At 33.8% G+C, this 26,827-nt stretch overlaps 1 protein-coding gene and 1 long non-coding RNA gene across 7 annotated transcripts in view; both read left to right on the forward strand.

Moving 5' to 3' along the window:
• Positions 1–26,827, forward strand: part of LOC132912979 (doublesex- and mab-3-related transcription factor A2) — a 100,875-nt gene that overhangs the window by 49,742 nt on the left and 24,306 nt on the right. The window lies entirely within an intron of this gene.
• Positions 6,486–8,530, forward strand: LOC132913010 (uncharacterized). The gene is made up of 2 exons (XR_009659314.1): positions 6,486–8,055; positions 8,138–8,530. It is a non-coding gene; the product is annotated as an uncharacterized LOC132913010 (long non-coding RNA).

Here is a 26,827-nt window from a genome sequence, read left to right on the forward strand (position 1 = left end):
TTAAGATCACTCTCATTGACGTTAATTGTAAGCATCGATATACACTACTGACAATAAGTCACTGGACGCTTAATAATGGAATATTAATTTGAAAAAATGCAAAATATGTTTTGAAGATTGTTATCGTAAAGTTACTTTAATTTAACATTAATTAATTTAACATTATGCCTGAAGTTTACAAGTTCCCGAGAATGTACGTATTTCTGGGAATCTATGTGAGTCATGCACATCGTTTCATTTCCTTCAAAGGCTAACCTTTTCTATTGAAAGAACGTGCACGCAGATGTTACAGTTGTATGTTAGTATGTCACACGCTACGGAAGGCAAAAGTTGCTATTATGTTAAAACGGATCGTTTTTGTAGAAGGTGAGCTTTTACAATGACCAAGTTAAAAGTTCACGAAAAGGAATCAGTTAAGTTTTGTATATATAAATACGATGTTATTTATTGTTAATATAAATGAAACGAGACGTTAAAGAGTGAGAAATTGTTAAGTAAAAAAATGGTTAAGACCAACACACTGGCAATTTGATTTAACTTGTCTTTTCCGGTTAAAACTAGAGATACCTAGAAATAACTAGATAAAGATTTCTTTTATTCTGATATTTTTTTAAAGTACACTTTTGCTATGTCTTAAAAACAATTCGCTAATATCTTAGGCAGAACACAGAAACTTACTTAAAAGACAAAAGCTTTTAGAACAATTATATTTGCTATCTGACTAATCTTTCTAGCGCAATCTTCTTCTTAACGGAATGACTGTCGACGTTTTGCTTATGCACTTACGGATCGCTGTTGTTTACTTACAATTATAATATATATTTTAATACTTTACATATAGTACCTTAATGTAATATCAAAAATGTTGCGAATTTGACAAATATATCTCTCTCTTTAATTTATACGTTTCGATCGATCCCAACGTAGTGTCCGATTTCTGTTAACTTTCACATTACGCAAACTGTTAATAAGTTGATACATTCGTTGCTATTAACGTATACGTCGCGTTGTCTTGATGATGTGAAACTTTCTTAGCTACTCGACTCTGACAGGATTACCGGCATTCTGAGTTATTGCGTTTTAACAAAAGTATTGAGTAAGGAAAATAAGACAGTCCAAGCAGCTTACTGTCGAGTCTATCCAAACTCTTTGCAAAAATGTTAAGCAAACGCCTGCATACCATATTGCACGAGACAATGACGCTTCCAAATCATCAATTTGGATTTCGAAAACGGCATTCAACAGCTGAACGGGTACACCGTATTACACGTAATATTAGCCAAGAATTGTAAAAGAAAAAATATTGCTCAACAGTATTCTTGAACGTTAATCCATTTGCATCCAAGCGCGGATTAATCCGCGCGCTGCGACTGCTTCTTTTTATTTCCATTTTAATCTAAATAATTTTGTTTTCAAATAAATAATTTTTACTTTCTTCCTCTGTTATAAAGAATGTAAGATGCGATGTTCGCCAAGTAACATTGTCTACCAGTCGTTTTGAACAGTAAATTTTCGATAAACTCCATGAAGAATTCGGATGTCATTTACTGCACCTACGACCGACTGCGCGCGGTGATAGGGACCAGTCCTCCTAAGTGGAGCCATGATGCAAATGGGTTAAACAAGCTTTTGATAAAGTATGACATGTTGCATTGCTATAGAAGCTCAACAAAATTTTACTTCGTCGATGCTATCTAATCATGCCTCCTTACCTAAGCAATTACCTAACAACTTAAGGTTAGACTTTTAGATGTTACAACTCCAGTTTTCTCTGTTGAGGCTGAAGTACTGTAAGTGTACTTGGACCAATCTTATACTCTATCTATACGACAGACCTATCCACTTTGGCCAACGTCGCTACAGCTGCATTCACCGATGATATTGCAGTTCTAGCAGCGGATGAAAAGCCCGAAGTAGCTTCTTCAGTCCTTCAAGAGCACTTGGACAAAATTGTGAAATGGTGCCGTGAATGGCATATTAACATAAATGAAAGCAAATCAGCGCATGTTACGTTTATCTTACGCAAACGCATCGGTAATACTAAACAACGCAATAATTGCAGCTAACAGCGATTCCAATTAAAGACGCTAAGACTTATCTGGTATGTAACCAATGAAGCCGTACATAGAGACTTAAGAATACCAACGGTTAAGGAAGAAATTTCTAAATTTAGTAACCATTACCACACACACGTTTGACTAAGCATTCCAATTCTCTAGTCACCCAGTTTCTAATTTATTGAGATATGTATCGAAAGAAGTAACCTTACCGTAAGGTTACATATCATGCTATGGAAACACGACATTATAATTATTAAAAATTCTCCGTCAGAATCGATTGTAATATTTTAACTCCCCCTCACCCCCGAAAAAAGAAAAAAATATTTAGATTCATTAATAATCAATAATATTTAAAACTTAAAATTCTCCGTCAGAATTGATTGTAATATTTTAACTCCCCCTCACCCCCGAAAGAAGAAAAAAATATTTAGATCCATTAATAATCAATAATATTTAAAACTGAAAATTCTCCGTCAGAATTGATTGTAATATTTTAACTCCCCCTCACCCCCGAAAAAAGAAAAAAATATTTAGATCCATTAATAATCAATAATATTTAAAACTTAAAATTCTCCGTCAGAATTGATTGTAATATTTTAACTCCCCCTCACCCCCGAAAAAAGAAAAAAATATTTATATCCATTAATAATCAATAATATTTAAAACTTAAAATTCTCCGTCAGAATTGATTGTAATATTTTAACTCCCCCTCACCCCCGAAAAAAGAAAAAAATATTTATATCCATTAATAATCAATAATATTTAAAACTTAAAATTCTCCGTCAGAATTGATTGTAATATTTTAACTCCCCCTCACCCCCGAAAAAAGAAAATAATATTTAGATTCATTAATAATCAATAATATTAAAAACTTGATATTTAAAATGATATTTAAATTAATAATCGATAATATTGAGATTGTTAACGATTTTTTTTTTAATTGAAGCACGAAAGGATTGTTAATACGTATTATTTCCTGTCGTTTCGTGTGTTTATCTTATACTGCGTGCGTGTCGATGATTTTCATTGCAGGCTTGTGACACTTGATAATAACTGTGAGCTCATTACACGTGCAATACGAGGCCATATCTAGATTTTGTTAGCCGGTAAGCGTGGCCATTATTACAGATGCTTTGAGAGCTTGCCGCTGGTTCAGAAATTTTGCACGTAATTTACCGATGCGAGTCTGTAATTACGATCTGGTCGAGAATCGTCCGATACGAAGAAAACAGCCCTGAGCTCGTAAAGTGGGATCAAGAACTTCTTGTAAAAAAGAGGGAACACATAAGGTACAAAACAGCCTCTGGAATATTTTCGGGACAGAAATCGAGATAAATTCTTACACGACAAGACTTTATTCATAAAACGAAACTTGGATACAAAACTGAGAATTAGCTTAATGATTGGTTGTTACCCTGTTGAGGATACCTTAACGTGTAAGCTGCGAATCTTACACCTGTCCACGGATACCAATTATACCGTTAACTTAGCGGACCGGTGATGAGGTTCAGCTTTGAGAATATTCACTGTCTTTGAACGGAAACATTTTCGGAACCAACCCACAAACCTATGAATCGTACTTAATATAAATTCGATGTTTTCCATTTTCCTTTTATTTTCTAGTTATCTCATTCTAAAATGTTATTTCAATTGCATCATACGATGGTTCGATAGATCTTTCGCTTTATATTCCAAAAGCAGCATTTCCAAAAATTTTAATTAACAATTATCTATCATAATATAACGTTTAAATAATGTATTTCTTAGAGTTTTCCTGTAGGTATAAGGAGTATATAGATGTCCTAATATATTTATACACGACTATTACGGCGCATAATTACTGTTCTTCTTACGACGAGGAGAAGTTATTTTCTTCTTGAAATTACGAACATGGTCTTACATTAAATTTGATTAACAGTATTTGGTGAATTCTTGCTCAGTTGGACGAAGAAACGAATTTTTGCTAGCAGTATTATGGTGCACAGGACGGCAGCCGAAACCTGAAATCGACATCGAATTTTGCATCGCATCGGTGTGAAAGTGACTGCGGCAAAACCTGTTTACCACGCGACAGGTGTCTGCTTATGATTTATCGAAGCGCTTGCCTTCTCTTTTCTTATTTTTTCCCAAATGGGGTGTGGCGGCAGAGATGTCAATTGCGTCATATTTTATTTTTACGGCGACCAGCGTATACCTTGTTGCTCCGTTTTAATTAATCGCCATATCGGGACCTGGTGTAATTAATTAGGATTTCCAGCAATATCGTATTTCGAGAGACCAAGCTGAGACTTAAATCGGTGGTCATTTTAAAAGGGCGAGAGATGCTCCTTTTAACGTTTACATACTGTAAACGTATTAATGTTTTTATAACCAACTCCGTTATCCCATATATTGTAGAGTGCGAACAAACTTGATTTCGGAACAAAATTATTTCATTCGAAAACTCGTGTTTGAGAAAATTGAATTTAGAAATTTAAAACTTTACAAAATCGAGAAATTTATGATTCAATTATCTTTCCTTTCATTTATGTTTACTATACTTCCTTTAAAAAAGTTAAGTATATTACTCCATTTTTTAACACAATGTTATTATTTACTGAAATTTTGCGGTAAATCAGGGCTAAGCAAAATGTTCATCTGGAGGCACAAAGAAAGTTATTTTATCTTACATTATCTACAACTTTTTTATTCATTTTCATATTCATAGTTGAATAGTAAACCATTTTCATTTTGGATCATTGAAGCGTGTTGTTTTTAAAGCGTGACTTTTTTTACGGGCGAATGGAAGAATAATTTGCATATTTCGTACGTATCACCTTAGCGTGGAAAAATTATCTCCAATGAATCTACGGGTCCATTCCAATTTCTTCGAATATTTTCCTACGAAGAAAAAAGTGCTCATCCGTTGGATAAAATATTCTTGTGGGCTTTTCTATTCGTACAATTTCAATATTGAGTGCAATCATATGTTTTATTAATATTAGTTAATATTTTATTCATAACGTGGCATTCAGCCAGCAAAGTGTGAACTTGCAGACATTTTAGATTTAGATTTAGACATTTAGGTTCGACTAAAATTTGAGAAAATATACTCATGTATTTCATGTTTTTCCAAAAAGGTGTGGTACACGTTAGTATTAAATAAAATTAACTACTCGTGATAGAATTTTATCATAAATCTGTCTTATTCGTCATTGTTAATATACATACAAAACTTTTACTGCGAAAATCAAAATGAAAGTTACGGTAGAACTTCGTTTATCTGAAACCCGTTTCAATCAAATTTTATTTAATATCTGGTTAACTGTACTTCCATCGACTAAATTTACTTATCTCGATGTAAATTTTGATACCTCGAGATAGATAATATACCACATAATTTTTTATTTGAATCTAATTGACTACATGCAATCATTTCTTTATCAATTCCGTTTTATCGAACAGTATTACAAGGTACATATTTCCCGGAAAAATACCAACCGTAATTATTATTACCATTGGGATTAACAATCAATTTCTGTCAGCGAAAATAGTCAGGTAAAAGATAAAAATATTCAAGCGTTTAAAATGCAAGCCGGTAATGTTATCGAATCAGGTTCCGCCGTTGAAAAATATCAGTGACAAATTTAAACGTGTGGCTTCAGCGAGAATATTAAAATTATTCGACTTGCATACAGCACTTTCTACATATAAATTCGAGTAAACTCAATGACATTGATAGAGGTTGATCGCTTATCGACCTCGAGATATCCTTAACGGAGCGTACGTTCGAGCTTGCATAAAAATCGATGATTTTTTGAAAGCGTAAAGCATCTAAATTTAAAATTCTTCAAAGATTCTTGGAACTCGTGTATATTCTATCAAAGAAGAGTCGATAATATCCTTCGTGATGCAGAACGATATCCAAATGTTCTTCGACTGTGACAGCGAGCTATATAATGCAATCCAGTATTCGTGTTTCTACTAAACTTCAGCTTTCTTACATGATACTGCAAGTGCAAGGTTACAGCGTACGTTCTGCGATACGAGGCGGTTAAACGTTCAACTCAGCTCATATTTTTCACCGAATAATTGCAGCTATTCCAGTCGTTTCGTATTTCATAGGAATTCTAAAAAGATATTTCCAGCAATAAACTTTTGCCGACCTTAGTAATTAATTTCTACTAATGAATTGCCATGCAATTTGATTATATCTCGTCCAAATAACTTACGAATTGCGTTATTCGTTCAAAATTTCCGTATACAAGATGTGCCTTATGATTGGAGTATACAGGTATATTACTATAAAAATGCTTCGCGCAGAAATTTAATTGATCGTATTAATTCAAAATTTTACAAATAAATTATAAATAAATTTTGTAAAGAACGCCCTTTAAATTTTTATTTCGAGCAATAATTACTAAACTAAATTAATTTGATACAAGCAATTTTTCTATTTATGTGCTTGTCACTGTATATTCACTGAACTTTGCCTTATGCAAATTTTCGCCTATCTTCTGTCGTGTTAAAGATATTTAGGTTCGATTCGATGCAAGCGATGTTTTCTACGTATGTAAATCTTATGGTACAAATACGATATTATGGTCACCATCACGTTATACTTCTCTTATCCGAATTTTACAACAAATTAACATTCTTTTCGAATCCAAACGTAGTTGTTTTCCCTGAAACGTCAGGTTCTGTCAAAATGTTTATTTTTGTCGAATTATATAACGCGTTAAATAAGGCTTTCCGTGACAGAGTAACTGGCCGTTTTACAAAATCATTATCTTTGTTCCTGTTTGTATTTCGCTCATATTTACACGTAGTATAAACTCAGTTCCATAAATCTTGCTAAGATATTTAATCAATTTATCATTGTTATAGCGGTCGACACGTCTCTTCGGATAAATTAACTGGCATATGTCGGTGAATTCTATTTTGAATCGTAGGTACGTGCTGTATGCAATACAGTTAGTAATTCACTTGTTCCTAAGACTGACGTACGTTTGCTGGGTCACCTTTTGCATGTAAGCGTAGTGTGTTGACGCGCACGTATATTTGCATATGTATCGCGTGTAACAACGAAATAAGTATTTCTTTTAATATCCATTTTAAAAGATTCAAATTGTTTCCAATTTCTGTTTCAACGAATACCAGAAACTATAAACTAAAGAGTTTCAAATAGCCGTAGCACGCGGCTCGTCGAGTTAGCGATTAACCTGACTAACTCGAAAATCTTTTCGCGCATGACAATCATCGCTTAGGATCTGTATAACACAGATACGACGAAAGTTACACCGACACGGCGTCACGTCGCCGCAAGATGATGCATATGCGTGCCCGTGTATCTAGAGACCAGCACAGTGGTTCGCGCCGCGTATAGACCAGCTCTGGCTGCTGGCAAGTCTTCATCAACGTAACCATTCGTTTCGCTCCTTTAACGCACACGCACGTACATACATACGTGGCGTACTTTTGCAACAGTGTGCAAAAGTTACAAGAGCTACTCATCATTGGCTATTGCACGAAACAGAAAAGTAAAGAGAAAATCCGAATAAGCGAACTCGTTGGTACAGTCTGACAAGAAAGTCGCGGTCAATTCTAATTTTGTCAATGACGCTTGGCTAGACAAGAACTCCGAAACATAGCGGACAACTGTGACGATTTTGCGGAAAACTACACGAATTCTTAATTCTTCGGTGTAACTGGAGAATGACTGGACCGAAGCTTTAGAATATTTCGTGAAATTTCTGTAATTACGCGAAGGAAGACAGAGACTGTTTTAATTATACATTTCATAGAAATAATATCATAAGCCATGATTTTCTAATTTTGATACTGTCAGCTTACTTAAGTACTGGCATCTTCTATTCTCTTCATATGGAATTAAACTCCTCGAATTGTAAGGCTTACAAAATAAATTCTATACGCTGATTGATACAATGATACTGATGTATAGCGATACATCTTGTTGAGATTTACAAATTTCGTGTCACGTTCCGGAACACGTTCCGTATGTATCAAGAGTTCTTTTTTTTACTATTTATTAGATGCACTCACGGAATAAGCGAAGAGATGCGATTTGATTCCTGTAGATAACGCGGAAGGAGCCTACGGTGATCGGTAAGATGACGTTGCATGTGATACCCTAATGAAAATGGTATAAACCGTGAACGAACGAGGAAAATTAACCTCGTAGACAAGGATAGGTGGAGTGTAATCATCTTGCATGGTTGTATTTGTTAGATAAGGCGCTCATTCGCGAAACAGCAACGCTTCACCTCCCAGGAAACTTGCTGACATGAAAATTATCGCCATAAATAGAAGAAAAATAATTATGGAAATAAGCGCTTCTAGGTTGATCTATCTATATCCTATGCTATTTTACAATACCATGTATATCTTTATAATTTGCTAAAACATTTTACATAAATCAATTGATACAACTTTTTGGAGTAGTTGAAATATCAAAGCAGAAATTTTCCCCATGCATCTTGAACTTCTTTAAAGTGATTGTTTATAGTCGTCCACTGTAACATGTTATCAACGACACACTTGAAATTATAGGTTGAACGTTATTATGTTTGGAAAAGATTGGTTTGTTTTAAAAATGTTGACAGTCATGACGTTTTATTAAAATTTCGATTATCTTCTTACGGAAGCCGAGTTTTCAGTTTTATAGAAAAAGAAGAACTTCGTTTTCTATTGGTAAATTCTCCTAACACACTAGATAAATTCCATATTAGTTGTGTCATCGTGTTTCAGATACGATCGTGTAATTATCAACAAAGTAATAGACAATTTCTGTCTTTTCATTCGCGATAACGTTATGCAATTTCACGGATTTCCCCGAACATATCTACACTATTATTGTTCATAAGTATCGGGACACATACTCGTACATGCAATACATTCTTTTAATTGAAATACACTCATACCGATGTAAATCAAATTCTCATAATTTTAATGCAAATTGTTATAAAACTTTCGTTATATCTTTATAAGTGAACCGAAAGTTCATGAAAGTTCATGAAAATGAATTTAAAGACGTAATGCCAACTTGAAAGATTCTACGCGTTAGCAAAGAAATAGAAAAGGGAATTCTATTTTGTATGTAAAATATTCCTGTGCAATTCTTATGCGATCGTAACGCGGTGTCAATGGGTCAGTCGCACGCATGACACACTTTTAATCAATATGAAATGATGTTTCAGTTACGCGTAAAGGTAGCAAACGCATCTAAATCTAACCATTGTCGGCTTGTAACCAGCTCGCATATGTATCAGCTATATCGCAAACAGCGACGGCATAAAGTTCAATACGCGCTTAGAAATTCTCGATTAATTTTCAAAGGAAAATTACACTTTATGATGTTCGATTACTCCAGATAAGAGGCGATAAGTAAACTATGTCGAAAGTTAAGTGTACAAATTTATTTCTTTAATATTAGCCAATACATTTAGTTTGATAATCATGTCTCTTACCGAACTTTGTTCTTTTATAACTTCACTTAAAAAAGAGCCGGATATCTCTAAATATTTCAATATATTTAAAAAAATAAAAAACAAATGCTAGGAACAGTAATTTAACTAAAAAGGTAGAATATGGCCTACTTTCGGAAAGCATTCAGAGTTGTTAAAAAGGAGGAAGCGTTCGAAACTATAAAGTTAGTTTTTAATCTACTTGAAATGTAGTACTTAGTCCCGTCGCTATCTGTAACACACGCGTGGTCGAAGTGGCTCGTATTTTCATTTATGCAACGTCACTTGCGACTCGCGGCACACGAATACCGAACTTTGATACACTGACAACAACCATCGACGATCTGCGCATCCAGACGTCGTTTCTATTTCAAAACGTTGTATGCTCTCAGTTGAGTACATAGTTACACACCGCGGCGCGTCTAGCAGACGATTATTTTCACGGTCACGTAAGCAATTTAATGAGCGTACCGAGCACCCAGGGATAGAACGAGAAAAAGAGAAAGATGGAAACACCGGCACCACTATGTCAAATCACTATGATTCCGCGTTCATGGACCAGAATTAGAACTGGAACTGGTTCACTCGCAAACTCGCTTGCTCTTGTTCATTTTAGCGGTGAATTAGTCCCTGACGAAAGCCATTAATACGCGGTCAATTTGTATGCCGCCACTCGATTACACTTCAACTTTTCTCGTTTGAATTAACGACTTCGATTCGTCGGGTATATTATACTTCTCTTGTTCTTGTTAGAATTTCGTGTGTTGTTTCATAGCTACCTCGTAATTCCTGCTTCCGTTTCTCTTCTGTGTCTGTGCTTTGCCCGCCTTTTCTCGTGTTGCTATTTCTGTTCCTCGGCATATAGATTAATGCTTTTTCTTACTTTTCTTGCTGCAATCCACCGTGCAAATATGTTTTGTACAAATATCAATTTTCGTATGACGCGCGAAAGGAAAATGATAGTTTTTACCATAAGCGTACTGTTCTCTTTGACGTGTGTGGTAGAGCTTGAATATAAAATATCGTGTCGTTAAATATCCATAAAATAGCACAGTCGAATTGAGTAATAAGTTTGTTCGAGTTTTTTCAATTCAGCATTTACCATTAATATATTTTAATAATAATATATTTGTATTTCTTATGAATATGTATTAAATACTTAAATTTGTCGCTCGATGTACTTTAATATAACTGCGATAGTCGATATATTTTACTAATATGTGTAACTTCGACATAAAATACCAATCGTAAAAAGACAAATGTGTATTTGGCGTTAAACGATTATCGAGATATATTCAAACATTTCTGAAAATTGCATAGCGATTGTTTGCTATTGTGTGAGATTCTACTAGCTGGAATTAACTTGCTAGAATAATATACTATGTTCAATTGGCAAATCGTTTGTGGCTATGGCCGAAGAAGCTTTTCTTTGAAGCTATTCTGGTTGCTGAATACTACCAAGTATTTTGTAGATTATGCAACTGTTTCTGTAACGATAGAAGGATAGATTCTTCCTTTGCTTGCAAAATTATTTTCTAAACAAGCATATTAACATGTTTCTCCGAAGAACTTTCTTTAATCGTAAACGTAAACTTTTCTACGATACTCTATTCAAGGTGATATTATTTACCGATAAGATAAATATTTTATTTGTATAATAGATATCTTTCTCGGATATTTAAAAAATTGTTTTTGAGGATTAAACGCAGAGGATTAAAATATGGTAAAAGCAATAAATCTTGCTTGTTAAAGAACATCAGCATCGACGTGTCCTGTTTTATTTATTCGATTTTACCTATCGCTGATACTAATCGCTTTTAAACTCTTCCCCACAGTCTTCTCCATCAATCCAGTCTCTATCGAACTCACAGGGAATGAAGTCGACTATGAAATAACGTTTTATTACTACCATGACTATTACAAATTTCAAGCGTTCTCGCGTCGAGGACAACGACTATGCCATGGATCAATTTATTGTGCACAACGCGCAAAAATAAAGTACTCCGTGAGTGGTAGGTGATTTTGTTTTTCTTGTGACACTGCCACGCCTCGCTTCCATCATTCCAAAAATGTTGTATTCATTTTACATCGGGTGGACGTCGTTCAAGGCGTTTCTTTGATCTTGCGATTACACTCGACCCATCTTTATAAAAATGATTTTATTATAGTAGCTGGATATACCAGCGGTAGTTACTTCGTAGCGTTTTTCTCTCTTTTTCTCGAATTAATCGATAAAGTGGATCGTTTCTCAATTTGATTTTCGTGTAGTTACGAAATTAAACGTTAATGACGACAAATCGCGTAATTTTAAATATATCGATTTATTATTCGTAATAATACAAATTACGTTTTACTCCGTATAAAGACTTTAAAACGAAAAAATGTAGCATTACGACAGGGATCGCTATAATAATTTAATATTCAATCATATAATCCAATCAATTAGATTAGACTCGTGTATAATGTTCATCGATTGACTCTTGAATGCTTTGAATCATAAAAAAGGAATTTAAAATATTCCACTTTACGTGTGCAAACATCTAACGTCAACAAATAATGTTCGCTTTTATTGAGATCGAATTAAGATTATACGTATAATCCCATCCTATCTTCACCGTACGATTTTAATTATAATTATTTATACACATGTAATATATTTAGGAATATGTATACATTGAACACTGATTCTACAATATTGCTGCTATATTGAAAAATAGTAGCTAACTACGTTGAAGATTAGGAATTTATTCGATAAATATTCGTTCGTATTTTAAGACCATAATAATTGTTGAGCTTCGTTTTCGTATTAAAAAACTAAATTACATTATAATTTGCTAGATTTCAAGTTTGTTCATTTTATTTTATTTCGTAATTAAATTCGTAGAATGTATCTAGTCACTCGTTCGATTAAGGTTTTCTTCATGGGGTTTCTTTATTTATTCCTGGAATTCCTTCCAAAGAAAATATAGCCGGTTTAAGCGAAGATCGATTAAAGCCAGATCGGATAAGTGAGATTTCATGGAATGGTGTAACATACGTTTAATAAAAATATAAAATATACGCATAAATATATGCGTAAATAGACGCGTTCAAAAAGAAATAATCCTTAAAAAAATAAATTACTATTTGAAAAATATCCATAACCGACATGACAAATTGTTTCGTCTATGCGAGTTAATAGGTTGGAAACAAACTGGTTACACGTTATTCATTCGTATCAAGTCAATGCTATCCAGTAGTTGCAGTGTAGCGATCCTCTCAAAGTTATAACGAGGAAATCTTCTCTTTAAATATGTACGATAGTTTTGAGAATCTTTGAAGTAATATTGTCGGGTATATCCCACAAGAATATTTTTATAATTATAACTTATTAAAATTGTTATCATTGTAAATTGTTAATATCATTTGCAATTATTAATTGTAAATCACACCTCAAATTGGTGGTAATTTATATATCTAAATCTGTCTAAAATTATAAAGAAAATTACAGCTATTTGAAAATATAATTGTTTATATCAAAAATATAAATGTTATCAGGAAAAAGTCGTATTAAAGAGCAATGATTTGCTATATCAAACAATAATGCCATGTGTAAAGCACTCGTAACTATCAGTTGACAACATATGCGTTAAAAATCGATTTATAGATAAGTTACAAAGTATTACCAAGGAATTATCGCCCTCCTTCGAGGGAAGAAAAAAAAAAAAAAAAAAAAAAAAAAAAAAAAAAAAAGAAAAATTTCACGCCTATTTTAATGTAATTAGATACAATCATTATAATTTCAAATATTTTCTAAAACGTTCAGAATTCGTGCGAATTATTTCGCACAAGTGAAATATTTCTCGATTATACTGCCTATAAAGTATAAAGGTTTGTGCGTTATATCCGATGATGTTTCTCTTACGAGAAGTTGAAGTAGAACGCCCTGTCTGGCAATGAAAAGAAGTCGGAAGAAGACGTGCAGAAATGTAGCTCAGAGGGGGCAAAGATTTGTGTGCGACTGAGGTGGCACGCGAAATTATCACCAGTTAACGTTTTTAATCAGATATATGGGAAAGATGAATTTTTATTAATAAATGATAACAATTGATTAGAAAAGAGAGTAACTGCAAAACGATATAATAGCAAAAAATGCAATAGTAACGGCGATCTTCGAGCAATGTAGACGTAATCTGTCTGAGAATTGGCAATTTTTACGGTAGCCTTGCGTAACTGAAAGCTTAAGATTAAACCAAGACGAGTGATAAAGCGAGATACGTTCCGCATCGCGTTAGAAAAGGATGCTATGCGACATGCGCACTGACACTACGAACGATGGAACTATCGTCGGTGTGTTTGCACGAGCGATAGTTACTTGCAGCAGGTAATCGAAGCAAGTTGATGTAAAATTTTGTCGGTGTTTATATTGTTCTTACGATTTGAAATTTCTGAAAATGTAAGCCTCGTCCAATAGAAATTATATCTCGATAGCTTCGCCAATATTATAGCTACGTAGCTTCGTTAGTTGCCGAATGACACACTCCTATGTATACACATTTATGTCTGTTTTGCGTTTCAATGTGATATTTGCATCTTTTTATGATTCTTAACAATACGATTGTTTTTTCATTCCTTCTTGCGCTTTTTTTTCTTTTTAAGATACACGTCATATATATATATACACACACATAATAGTAGTAGCCTTTATATATGCAAAATGTTTGCACAAAGTGCTAAAATTTTGAATTCCAGTTTAGAAAAGTAATTTTTGATTGTGGTCTTAGTTCCTTTCAATTTCTGCGTCGGAATTATTTTAACTGTCAACAAATTAATTTATAATTTATGATATTATATATCCATATGTGCACAGAATACACTGAACGAGGAAAAGTTATACAAGATAAAATGTTATCGTTATAAAATAAAATATTCGATGCAATAACGATCCAGTTTCGGCTATACGAGAGTTAATCAATGCCTACGCAAATTTCTCATTTCGATCGCTCCGATCGATATCGTATCATTCCCATCGCTAGCGTACGGTTTCCTCGGGGCGATCACGTCTCGTGATCTACTAATTGTAAGTGTATATTTTGCTGTGTGCAGCCGGTTGTGTGCTCTTACGCTCTTGTATTCGCATAGACGCGAGTGTAGAACGTACAGTACATGCATAGAAGAGTTGAATTTCCTTGACATTAGCCGCTACAATGTACGTTGCAGTCGCTTATCGCAAATGCATTCGCGGCTAACTATAGCACGCGTATTTATCAAGCGAAATGTTCAACCGTTCTGTCACAACTACAATTTGGAGCGCTTTATCTGATATTTTTATCAATGTCACTTATGACTTACTTACATCCTTCACAATGCAATTGATCGGGCTTACGTAATGAACATCACGATCATTCAGCTGTTTTTGTGCAGTTTCACCTAACTATTACTAGAATTTGATGTATATACGAGAAAACAATTATAAGTGATTGCTTTCTTTGTTTTTAGTCTAGAAACAATTATAAGAAAATGAAAAATTTTCTATTACAACTTTTATATATATTTAAATCTTCGCTTGCGTGATCACCATACATGCAAATCGAATTGAACCGGTTATACTAGTTAATATGTAAATACCCTATAATTATAAATTAGTAACATTATGCGAAAACTGGTTTATAATATTTACTGCTATATTAGTATAATATGAAATTTGCAACAAGTGTCTGGTGCTTTTCAGCTGTATTTCTTTACATACACTCGAGGCTCTTTTTACACGGCTTTTTTCAACACGCGTTATTAACTTTTGTACGATTTATTTAACATGTTTTCGTTGTAGTCATACGACTTTTTTAAAACACGTTTTATTATTTCACTGTAATCTCGAACGTTCTACACAATTTTAAAGAGACTCGAGAACTTCCATCAAAACAAATTTCCATTTAGACTTCATTTTCTCAGCGATATTCTCAAAATTATGAATTGTGCATAGACATTTTCATAATCGATTTCATTATAATAATACAAGTCATGGATGACGTTAACATTTTTACAACTGTGATTTTTTACACGTTACGTTTGCAGAACTCTATCTACTTCTCAGCGGTGGTAGCGTGATTCCCACATCATCCCGTGCTCTACAACTGTGCGTGCATCGGCGCAGTTTGCGTAATAAGCCTGTGATTATGCGAAGATAGAACGCCTCGAGTCAGTCTCCGCATATATCAGTCGCTGTGTTATGAGTTGTTCGTTGATTCTTATCACCAATTCATTATTATCGTTTTTTCCTTTTCCGAGCAATTTGTAATACTAGCGAACTTTTTCAATATCGATTATTTATAGAACAAAAACATCATAATAAACAGCGAATCGTTCGAATCGTTCGATTAGCAAAAGAAATTGTACATTCTACGTAAAATTACGCGCACGTGTCGACTGTTCATCTTATTATCTTGAAGAAAGATCGTTTATACAAATTTTATATGTTTTTTTGTACAAAAGGGAAATGTTTTTATTGCCACGTACAGGTGTTTACGTTTTCTAAAATATATTGAAAATTGATGGAAAAATAAATTTCTCTGAAAAACACCATAGGTAGTTATGGAAATAATATCTCAAAGGGAAATCTTACATTTGTTGTTTTTTAGTTTAATGTACGGTATCCAGCTATCGAGAAATGAAATCGTATCAAATGAGATTGTAAATCAAGCAGTAACCCATTTCACAGCAGTTCGATTTCTCTCATTCGATCGAACAAGTTATTCAGAGACTGCTTAATAAATTTGACGATTAACACGTCGCTTATCATATACAAGATTTATGTTTTAACGTCCAACTCGATGATTAAATATCCGTTTGCGAGATATGTGCTACTTTTAATCTGACGCGAACCAAATAATACTAGTACCGGTTGTTCGAAAAAAGTTCGTGGCAAAGCTTCGAAAAGATTTACAAGCAACGTATCTCTCATGAAACTCGTATTTTATTGAACAACGTATATTTTTATCGTCCTTATTGGTAACTTTTAACCATCTGTTGAATATTTTCACAATTATTTTCACCTGCTTTGAAAACTTTCGTCTTTTCTGAATCGATCGTTAGAAATAGAATTTGCAGAATAATTTCAAAGGATTCGATATATTTAGGAAATTACATGGAACGTGAATTTTTACATTTTGTTATAGCACGAGATATAAAAATTATATTCATAATTGTACTCTAATTGCGTTTATCTCGAGAAATGATACAAGAATTATTCCATTAAAAGTTTCTATCTATATGTAGAGACTTCTTCAAATAGATCATGTTTCTCGTACGTAGGTGAAAAGGCTTGATTTATTAAAGAATTATACCAGAATTGTCTTATTATAAATTTCCTGTGTTAATTATCAGAAAAAAAATACAAAGTCACTGAGGCATAAAATCTGGTTAGTCTTTGTATATCTATGTATATCGAATGAATCATTTAAATTTAAACAATATTTAAACAAACATTTGTTATTAATGCTCCATGAAACGATGAAAACACTATTCGCTCGCTTATTCCACAGTTGAAATTATCGAACAAACATTTTCAGAACATTCTTTCAGATGTTCGATTTTTAATTCAACAAACAATCGCCGAAAGCTAAAAGATTCCTCGTTTTCGCTTGAATTTTTCTAAAGAAAGGAAAGAACAGAGCATTCGCTCGCTTGATTTGAGCGTATCTTTAAACGATTTCTCAACAAGCGGCACTAATTAATCGATATTGACGCTTCCTTATATATAATTTCATAGGATGATCATCGGTGCATCTTCTTTTCTAGGCCGCGTACAAGGTACGTGAAGGCCCTAACGATACATGTTTTATCCATCTTCCGGCCGGGAACAATATACACGATGCGTTGAGAGATGATTCCTGCTACCGATACGCACATACCTATTGATAATGATCTGTGCGTCCGCCGAATACTAATTAATTTTGGCTATTGTGCCACGTGTACGTATTATATGTGTACATTGTGTTGCTTGCAATTAAAGATGAAGAACATTTGCTTTGCCGATTATTAGTTTATTTTAATTACCACCGACGAATGATTAATGAAATGGATAAGCTGATCAACCTATTGGGGAAGTCTAGAGTTTTTATACTTGTAATGACTCCCACCGATGAAATTATTTTTTCTGTAGCCTTAAACTGCTACAATCTCCGATCGTTCTTATTCTTTTTTAATGAAACGTATGTTAATTAGCCTAGTAAGTTTCATGTATATCCAATGTTCCTTTTCCTCCTGCCTCCCATTATGAATTTATATGCATAGGTTCAAATTAAGATTTTAAGATCCTTCAGAGTTAGTAACACTTTTATAAGCGTCAGCTATAGCTTCTTTTATAATAAGTATTCGTGAAATGATAAAGACAATGAAATTAAAGTGTATGGTATTCCTTGCGATATATCCTGTAGATGTAATCAGTATCCTTCTATGATGGATTTAAATAAAACGATCGTAGAATTAAATTAGTATGTTACTAATCTCTAATTGCTATATGTATAGTTGGGTTACAGGTATCAGAAGAGCGTGGATTAGATTCAAATTAAATCATTTAATTTTAACTCCTTCTGATCGTGAAATTCAACTTGGCATCATTAGTTTAGCAATTATTTATTATCTATAACTCATATTTACAATTTACACATGTATCCTGCCGAGTATCATTAAAAATTTGTTATTCTGAGTTATCCTGTTTTGACAAACTCTTTAGGTTCAAGAGCATTAATTTATATTGCACATACAGTGGAATATATCGTTTCGTAAATTGAAGAGGATATAAATTATAAAGTTGAAATATTAAGTAATTAGGGGAACTAGTGGGACGTTTTAACAATTAGTAAAAAAACTGTTCTGCATATTGAACAATGTGTCTGTTCATAATTTACACCTGCGAGTGTGCATTCAAATAAAAGAAAGGAAGACATATCGAAAGCTTCTTCTAAAAGAGGCAATAACGTATTATGCTTTATTCTGACTTTTAATTGACATTAACGATATTTGCACTACGGATATTTACGCGAATTCATAGTTTTATAAATATATCCAAAACAATGGGACTTTGGTAGAGAATTGTTCGACCTACCGAATATTGCAAAGAGTGTTATACTTTCGATATTTCATATTTTGTACGTGTCTTGCTCATTCTGTGCATTTTTTCATCATTAAATTTTTAATTTTTATTGTATTTAATTTAATAAAATTAATGTAGCTTTTGGAACAGAAATTATTGAATCCCTATGTGATCAGAAATTTTTACACTCCTCTATAAAACGATACGATCTTTGATACTTTCCAGTGAATTTCACGTGACCACCATTAGCCCTTATGTTATTAAGAGTGACTGTAGTTAAGTATCATCGAATAATCGTTCTATACGAAGGATGACTATGTTTATACGTCGTTGAGCGTTCGCTGTGGTTGGGAATGGTCATCGTTACCATCGAAATTTCTTCGTACAGTAATACAGTTTGGTTCTCTTTTGCTTTTCTTCATAAAAGATACGAGCTCGAGTGGTCGAGAATTCTTGTTCCGTAAATTGCGGAAAAAATAAGGTATGCGTGCTATCGTAAAATCAGTCTTCGAGGAAAGAAAAAAGAATCGAGATAAAACATAAAACCATCTTCTCCGAAATTAAAGCTGTCGAAGGCAAGAACTTAGGTCGGTAAGGTGAATGTTGCCATATCGTTCAACGCTCCTTTTCTCCTTAGACTCTTTAATTAACTTTTGTCCTAACGACTTGTAACATGGCAATAGCGTAAATTGTGAAAAGAAAATAAGAAAGTGAATGTAAGAGCAACGAGATAAAAAAGTAAGTTGTAAGGAGAAAGGAGAACCTCGTGTTACATGTTATTCGTAAAATTGGAAATTCGCACACACGTATAATCGATTCAGAAGCCACAATGATCAACGTCAAAATTGGAAAATATATACAGAAGAGTAAAGTTACAAGCATCACTTTTTAAAATTTACCTTGGAATCTCCTGTTACTTGTGTTACAAGCTCCACGATAAATAAACTTATGGAAGTAAATAATTTATTTTTGGCAGAAAAGCAGAGGTAATCAACTCACATAATTCCGAAGATTACAGTTAGGTTGAAGAGATTTTTTGATAACTTTGCTGAAGTCTTTGCTACTTTTTAAAAAATCAGTTTCTTATTACTTTCTTAAGTATAAAGTATTAGTATATCTGAGACATAATCGAGGCATACGTCTTTTAACCATTTCTACTCCAAAAACCGATATCGTATATTCAGACAAAATATAATACCTGAATTTGCGAACGAATTATCACAAATATAGAATTTATGTGTTTCGAACAACATATTCGCTTCTCGAGTCACTTCGTCGAGTTCCTCATTTTCGTCTCAAAGATGATAAGTTTTGGGATTTCCTTTTTCTCTTAATTTCAAGGAGACTTCACGATAGAAAAGGAGCGAAGCAAAAGAGGGGTAGTGACGAAACGAAAGAGAGAGGAAGTTTAAATGACCGAAAGGCATAAAATGGTAAACGGGCCTTTGCACGCCGGAGACATAACAGCAGGCGAGCCGATTTATATGCATTCTTTAGCTCGTGCACGCACTTTACGATATGTAAAACTAAGAGGGCCGGTATTGTGCGGCGTCGGTACCCTGTCGTAAAGTGACCGTTTGAACCGCCTCAACTTTGAAAGACTTTCGAATAATATGACAAGTTTTCAGCCATTTCGTGCCGACTTCGGCTATTGTAATTTCGATGAACAAGCTGAAAGGATAGTTTCGTATGATGCAACCGGTCACTGCTACCTCTACTTACGATTTTATTTGATTGTTTTAATGTTTCTATTGGTGCATAATTTATCATAATGAAATTAGTACCGTATATTTTAAGAATATTTTTATAATAAATATATTTTATAATAATAAATTTTCATTTCTTTTTTTTTTTTTACGAAACCCAATCAAAATTGCAATCGTTATTTTCGATTATCCTGTTTCTTCTGAAACTGATTAGTTCAAATAATCAAGACTCTACTATACTACAATATAAAACAGATTACAAAGATGAGTAATTGAAATTAAAGTGTACGGTAAACTGCAACCTCGTAGAAAGATTGGAAAATTTATTTCTTTGAAATATTCGATCTCATTTCATAAATCGAATATGAGTTAAGAGGTAGCACAAAAAAGCGCGTAATTTTCTCCTGCATTGCGATAAATCGCTCAACTCGGCTATTTATACAAATGGTTCAATAGTCGCGTATAAAACATCTACACGGTTGGATACACTGTGCACGGAACAACTAATTAACCATTGAATCGTAAATGTTCGACGACGCCAATGACCGGTAGTTAATTCAGAGCTTTGAGACGTTTCACAGCTATACGATTACAAATAGTAACACTCGCTAGACGCAGTTGAATTTGTTTCTACACTCCGTGCTCAGCGGATGCTTCTAATAATATTAGCAGTAACATTATCAGGATCCTCTTGCAAAGTTAAAATAATATTATTTGCAAAGTTGTACAATTCATGAATCATAAATTAGGAGCAATACTATACTTTCTTATAACATGGTTATATACACAGTAATAAATAAACTGTGGATATTTATGTAAATTTATATTTTCAGAAACCTAATTAAGAAAGTGTGATTCAGGCAGAAATTTGTTATGACAAATTTTAACCCGGTCATGCCCGATTTCTTTCTAGCTTCCGAGAAAGATATTTATCGTTTAATTAATTAATTATTTATTACAGTACAATGTTTTAACAATTAGTTGATAATTTTCCAAGTAAAGTTTATGTGTCTGTATATATCCTCGTACTTATGAACAGGAGTTGTATGTTATATTTTCCAGTAAAAAATTAGAAATAAAGATAGAAATCAATGTTACATCGAAAAGGAGGGTGTGATTCTTGGAACTTGTCAATGTGACGCACTGGGCCACGTGACGATAACTAGTATAGCTACTTATAAACAATAACACAACCGTGGGCGAAGGGAAAGAAAAGAAAAACCGTCGTTTATCGATACATTATATTTAGAGTGGTGCTACTGTTCACGACGAATCGCACTTTAGTAACGCCACGCGATTGTTAGTATTACCGGAAGTTATGGCAATTACCGCAAGCCGTTGCAAGCGCGGGTGCAGCTGCGAATCCTATTTTCGAAAGCGCTCAGCGATATTTCTACTCTCTTTTTCGGCCGTGAAACAGTATGTTTCGCGTAGAACGTGACAACGGATATCCGTTACAAGGTCGGTGCTTATTCTCGAATTTTTGTAAGTTTGTAACATTAGAACTAAACGCAAAAGAACAGATTTGACAACATTTCTCATTTGCTACTATTCGATTCTATATTTTTTTAAAGTTATTATAAATTCTATACTTCTGTAACGTTCATTTCGGGTCGTTTCTCGATTTGATTTATTCAACAGAAGCTCCTTCTTTTTTCAGATCTTCTGTTACAATCGTATCAAACGACAAACATCGTAGCAGATTATTAGCCACTCGGTTGAAATTTTAAGTTGACCTTTTATATGTTTTGAGAAAGATTGATTTGCTTAAGAAATTTTGAACGAAAGGACACAGAACAGAACACAGGATGATTCTCTTACTAGAGTTTTTCCTTAAAAGGAATTACGCTTTACTGTATGTATAAATATGCGAGAACTGAAAATGACACGTTGTCACTTGCGAAGTTGCAGTGTTCGATCAGCGGGTTTTTTCGTGATCTCCAGCGAGAGAATCTTACTATACATTGTATATGTTGTTTGTTATTGAACAATGTCTGGAAGCATGTATCAAAAGAGGCGGGAGGTTGATAAGTATTAATAGTATATGTCTGACACGTAATTAGAGAGCGCATGCTAGAATTACAATTCCTTCTGGTGACATTAAATCACCATCCTCGGACAGCCGACCGATAATTTTTCATCGAGGACTAAATTATGAATTATCGTGGCTCGAGCACGTATCGAATCAAATGACGAACGATAAGAGAGCGACAGTCGCGACGCCAGAACGGAATTAACCAGCGACTGTGCATGCGAAGCCACGCTATTAAATATAATTTACGAATGGAGCAGCTTTTTTATGTACGGCTTTCGAACACGTCAGATTCATCTGGCCGACCGGAGCCTCGAAATAAATCATTCGATATTGAACGAAGCACCGATGCCTGGAAAAGAGAAGGAGACCAAGGAAAGGCGAACCTCCGTCTGGAACACTCCTCTTCGACGGAATGTAATTTTCTCTCAAGTTATCAATGCTAATACCATTACACTATTTAATATAATGGCAAAAATTATTATGGTCGGAGATAGCACATATTTTTTTTAGCTACGATATCTACCGATGCTAGTTCGATTCGCGGTTCCGCGTCAGTGTTTATGGAAGTTAATAAATTAAAAGTTAATAAATAATAAATGAAAGTTATTTGTATTTTTGAAATAATTGCTCAACGATTTCGTTCGATCGGACGAAAAATAGGGATAAACGCGTATGAAACGGGTATTATTTATTTTACAGGAATCGTCTGTAATTATAAAAAAAGAAGGAGTGGCCAGACGAAAAATTGTGTTAATGTTCATTAGGACGAAAAATTATTTACAGTTTTAAAAACATGAATCTTTATCGCTATTTGTTGTATGGTACATACCCATGTCCCTATAGTCCTGAACCTATGTCCTTATAGTTCAGAACTCTTTTTCTTATCTGTATGTTTAAATACAGGGATTAATATTTCATTTTCATAAGCTTAAAATATTCTAGTTATGTAAGATTTCAAAACGATGCAGACTACGTTTACACCTTGACAAGAATGTGTGTGTGCGCGCGCACGTGTGTGTATTTATTCCAAATTAAGGCTACATCACGCGAATGAGATGTACGATGCGATTCAAGGTCTTTTTCGTCTCAGTGCACGCGATCTGCAACTCAGCTTTCAACTTCTCGGTTACGTGGTTACGATCAATTCTTTCTCCCAAATGCAATCCTGTTTCCTTTTTTGAAGGGTGAATTGATCTTTTTTTTAATGATTTCCAGTTCTTCCAAATAAGAGGTCCTTACTCTTCTCTTTTTTTCTTGACCTTGTCGATTATCTAAAATATGACCGACAAAGTGAACATATTATCACCTCGTATCACTAATTCTACGTCTAATTGAGATGATTTATAAAAATGCAGGTCCTTACTCATCTCTTTTTATCTTGACCTTGTCGATTATCTAAAATATGACCTCGTATCACTAATTCTACGTCTAATTGAGATGATTTATAAAAATGCAGGTCCTTACTCATCTCTTTTTTCCTTGACCTTGTCGATCATCTAAAATATGACCGACAAAGTGAATATATTATCACCTCGTATCACTAATTCTACGTCTAATTGAAATGATTTATAAAAATGCAGGTCCTTACTCATCTCTTTTTTCCTTGACCTTGTCGATTATCTAAAATATGACCTCATATCACTAATTCTACGTCTAATTGAGATGATTTATAAAAATGCAGGTCCTTACTCATCTCTTTTTTCCTTGACCTTGTCGATCATCTAAAATATGACCGACAAAGTGAATATATTATCACTTCATATCACTAATTCTACGTTTAATTGAAATGATTTATAAAAATGCAGGTCTTTACTCATCTCTTTTTTCCTTGATCTTGTCGATTATCTAAAATATGACCGACAAAGTGAATATATTATCACCTCGTATCACTAATTCTACGTCTAATTGAAATGATTTATAAAAATGCAGGTCCTTACTCATTTCTTTTTTCCTTGACCTTGTCGATTATCTAAAATATGACCGACAAAGTGAATATATTATCACCTCGTATCACTAATTCTACGTCTAATTGAAATGATTTATAAAAATGCAGGTCCTTACTCATTTCTTTTTTCCTTGACCTTGTCGATTATCTAAAATATGACCGACAAAGTGAATATGTTATCACCTCGTATCACTAATTCTACGTCTAATTGAAATGATTTATAAAAATGCAGGTCCTTACTCATTTCTTTTTTCCTTGACCTTGTCGATCATCTAAAATATGACCGACAAAGTGAATATATTATCACCTCGTATCACTAATTCTACGTCTAATTGAGATGATTTATAAAAATGCAGGTCCTTACTCATCTCTTTTTTCCTTGACCTTGTCGATCATCTAAAATATGACCGACAAAGTGAATATATTATCACTTCATATCACTAATTCTACGTCTAATTGAAATGATTTATAAAAATGCAGGTCCTTACTCATCTCTTTTTTCCTTGACCTTGTCGATCATCTAAAATATGACCGACAAAGTGAATATATTATCACCTCGAATCACTAATTCTACGTCTAATTGAAATGATTTATAAAAATCCTTACTCATCTCTTTTTTCCTTGACCTTGTCGATTATCTAAAATATGACCTCGTATCACTAATTCTACGTCTAATTGAAGTGATTTATAAAACTGCAGGTTAAAATCTATTAAATTAATAGTCAAAGTACTAACTTGTAGATAATTTTCAATTATGATTGCATTGCTGCACGCGTTCCTATTTTGGCCTATACTAGTTGGCCAGTCATCGAAACTACGCCTTTTTCGAAATAATAATTACCAATTAAATTAAAACTAAATTATTTTAATATCGCGTTTGCACACATTGTAAGAGTAGCTTAGCGCAAGGTAGAATTACAATGTATTCTTGGTTAATGATAATTGCATAAAATCGGAGGAAAAATTCTTGCCAAATGGATATGTCAAATAAAAATAGTTTGAATAGTAATGAAAATTGTTGAAAATGACAACGTGAGTTCGTGCTCGCCATCCATATGCAGATGTGCTAGTTACAATAAACAGTAACTAGAAGATTGTCCTAGATACAGTCGATAGATTTAATGGGTAGGTTTAAGATGTTCTCTTGTTTTTATCCCTAGTCCATGTAAGAATGTTCAATAAAGGTTTTTCAGCTCAGAACGGTGCGATAGATTTATCCAAAGAATAAAATAATAGCAATTGTGATCCTACCATTGGAAATAGAAATAACAACAAAAATAGCATTAATTAAGCCAATTCTCGGAATTACTTTTCACAATCACAATGAGAATTCAATGGACGATATGAATTGATCAAATAGAAATTATAAGCGCGGTGTTGGTCCTTAACGAGTTAAAATGAGAAAATCAATAAAAATTCATCGGCTGACGGATATTACGTAGACGCGTTTATCTTCTATTATCGTTTCTTTACCCTGGAACGAGTCACAAAATACAATGGAAACGTCGGAACGTTAGATTAACTCAGCTAACGTGAAAGTTGGCAATGAAACAGAATTAAACAGAAATAGCAGTAATTACGTGGTAGAACGGTAGCACGAAATCGAACAACTAGCATTGTGGTCGTCGTCATGTTTGAGTCATGGGGTGGTAGGTTCTTCCGCAGTTCCTCTGTGTATGTAGTGTAGCTGTTGTGAAAACCACGCCTCGAATATCGGCCATTTTGATGCATGAATGGGTGGATTCCTATTGGTTATAACCCGCTGGAATTCAGGGTGCACAGTTTTTAAAATCCCCTTTAGACCCTTTAGGGATGATCTCTCCTTGCCTAAGTTCTATTGTGTCGAGAACAGCTTGAATGGTGAAAGCGGTTCCCGTCTATTTCACACTCCGATGGCGTCTCACTCCGATCCATTTTGTCGGCAGACGTGTAAGAAACACGGCCTTGCTTTATTTGCCTATTAGATATTCACAGAATAAGATCGTCCAGTCGTTTTTATTCGACTGAAATCCTCTGCGATGCTCAGGAAAGACAGACACGAAGAAAGGAAGACGATGCTATTTTTAGTTGTTTTATTTACGTGTATTTCTCTGAATAATTGCTTATTTTTAAAATGGATCCTTATATCTTCACCAATTTTATTATCTTTAAATATTCGTGTCTGTATGTAACACATACGTCGGATATGATACACGTACGTGTGCAACTTAATTACAAAAAATACGGAATTTATTGGTTACAAGTAATATAAAGCGTATTCTATATAATTTTGTGCCTCTCCAAATTTTACTGCCACCCTCTATAATCGGGTAGCTTAGTTTCTTCTTTGAAGTAGCTTTTCCTTATCCTGATCAAATTTTCTTTTGCCCTTAATCTCTAATACGATGAAATGCGTAACGCGATACTTTTCTTTACACTGTAATCCGAAGCAAAGTAAAGAGAAGCTGCATCTCTAACGAAAAGACACGTATTGGATTATTTCGCACAGTATCGTTTGTTCGATAGTGTAGTTAAGAGCAATTTTATTAAACAATTTAGGTAGTAT

The sequence above is a fragment of the Bombus pascuorum genome, chromosome 12 (assembly GCF_905332965.1).
Source record: "Bombus pascuorum chromosome 12, iyBomPasc1.1, whole genome shotgun sequence".
NCBI lineage: Eukaryota > Metazoa > Arthropoda > Insecta > Hymenoptera > Apidae > Bombus > Bombus pascuorum.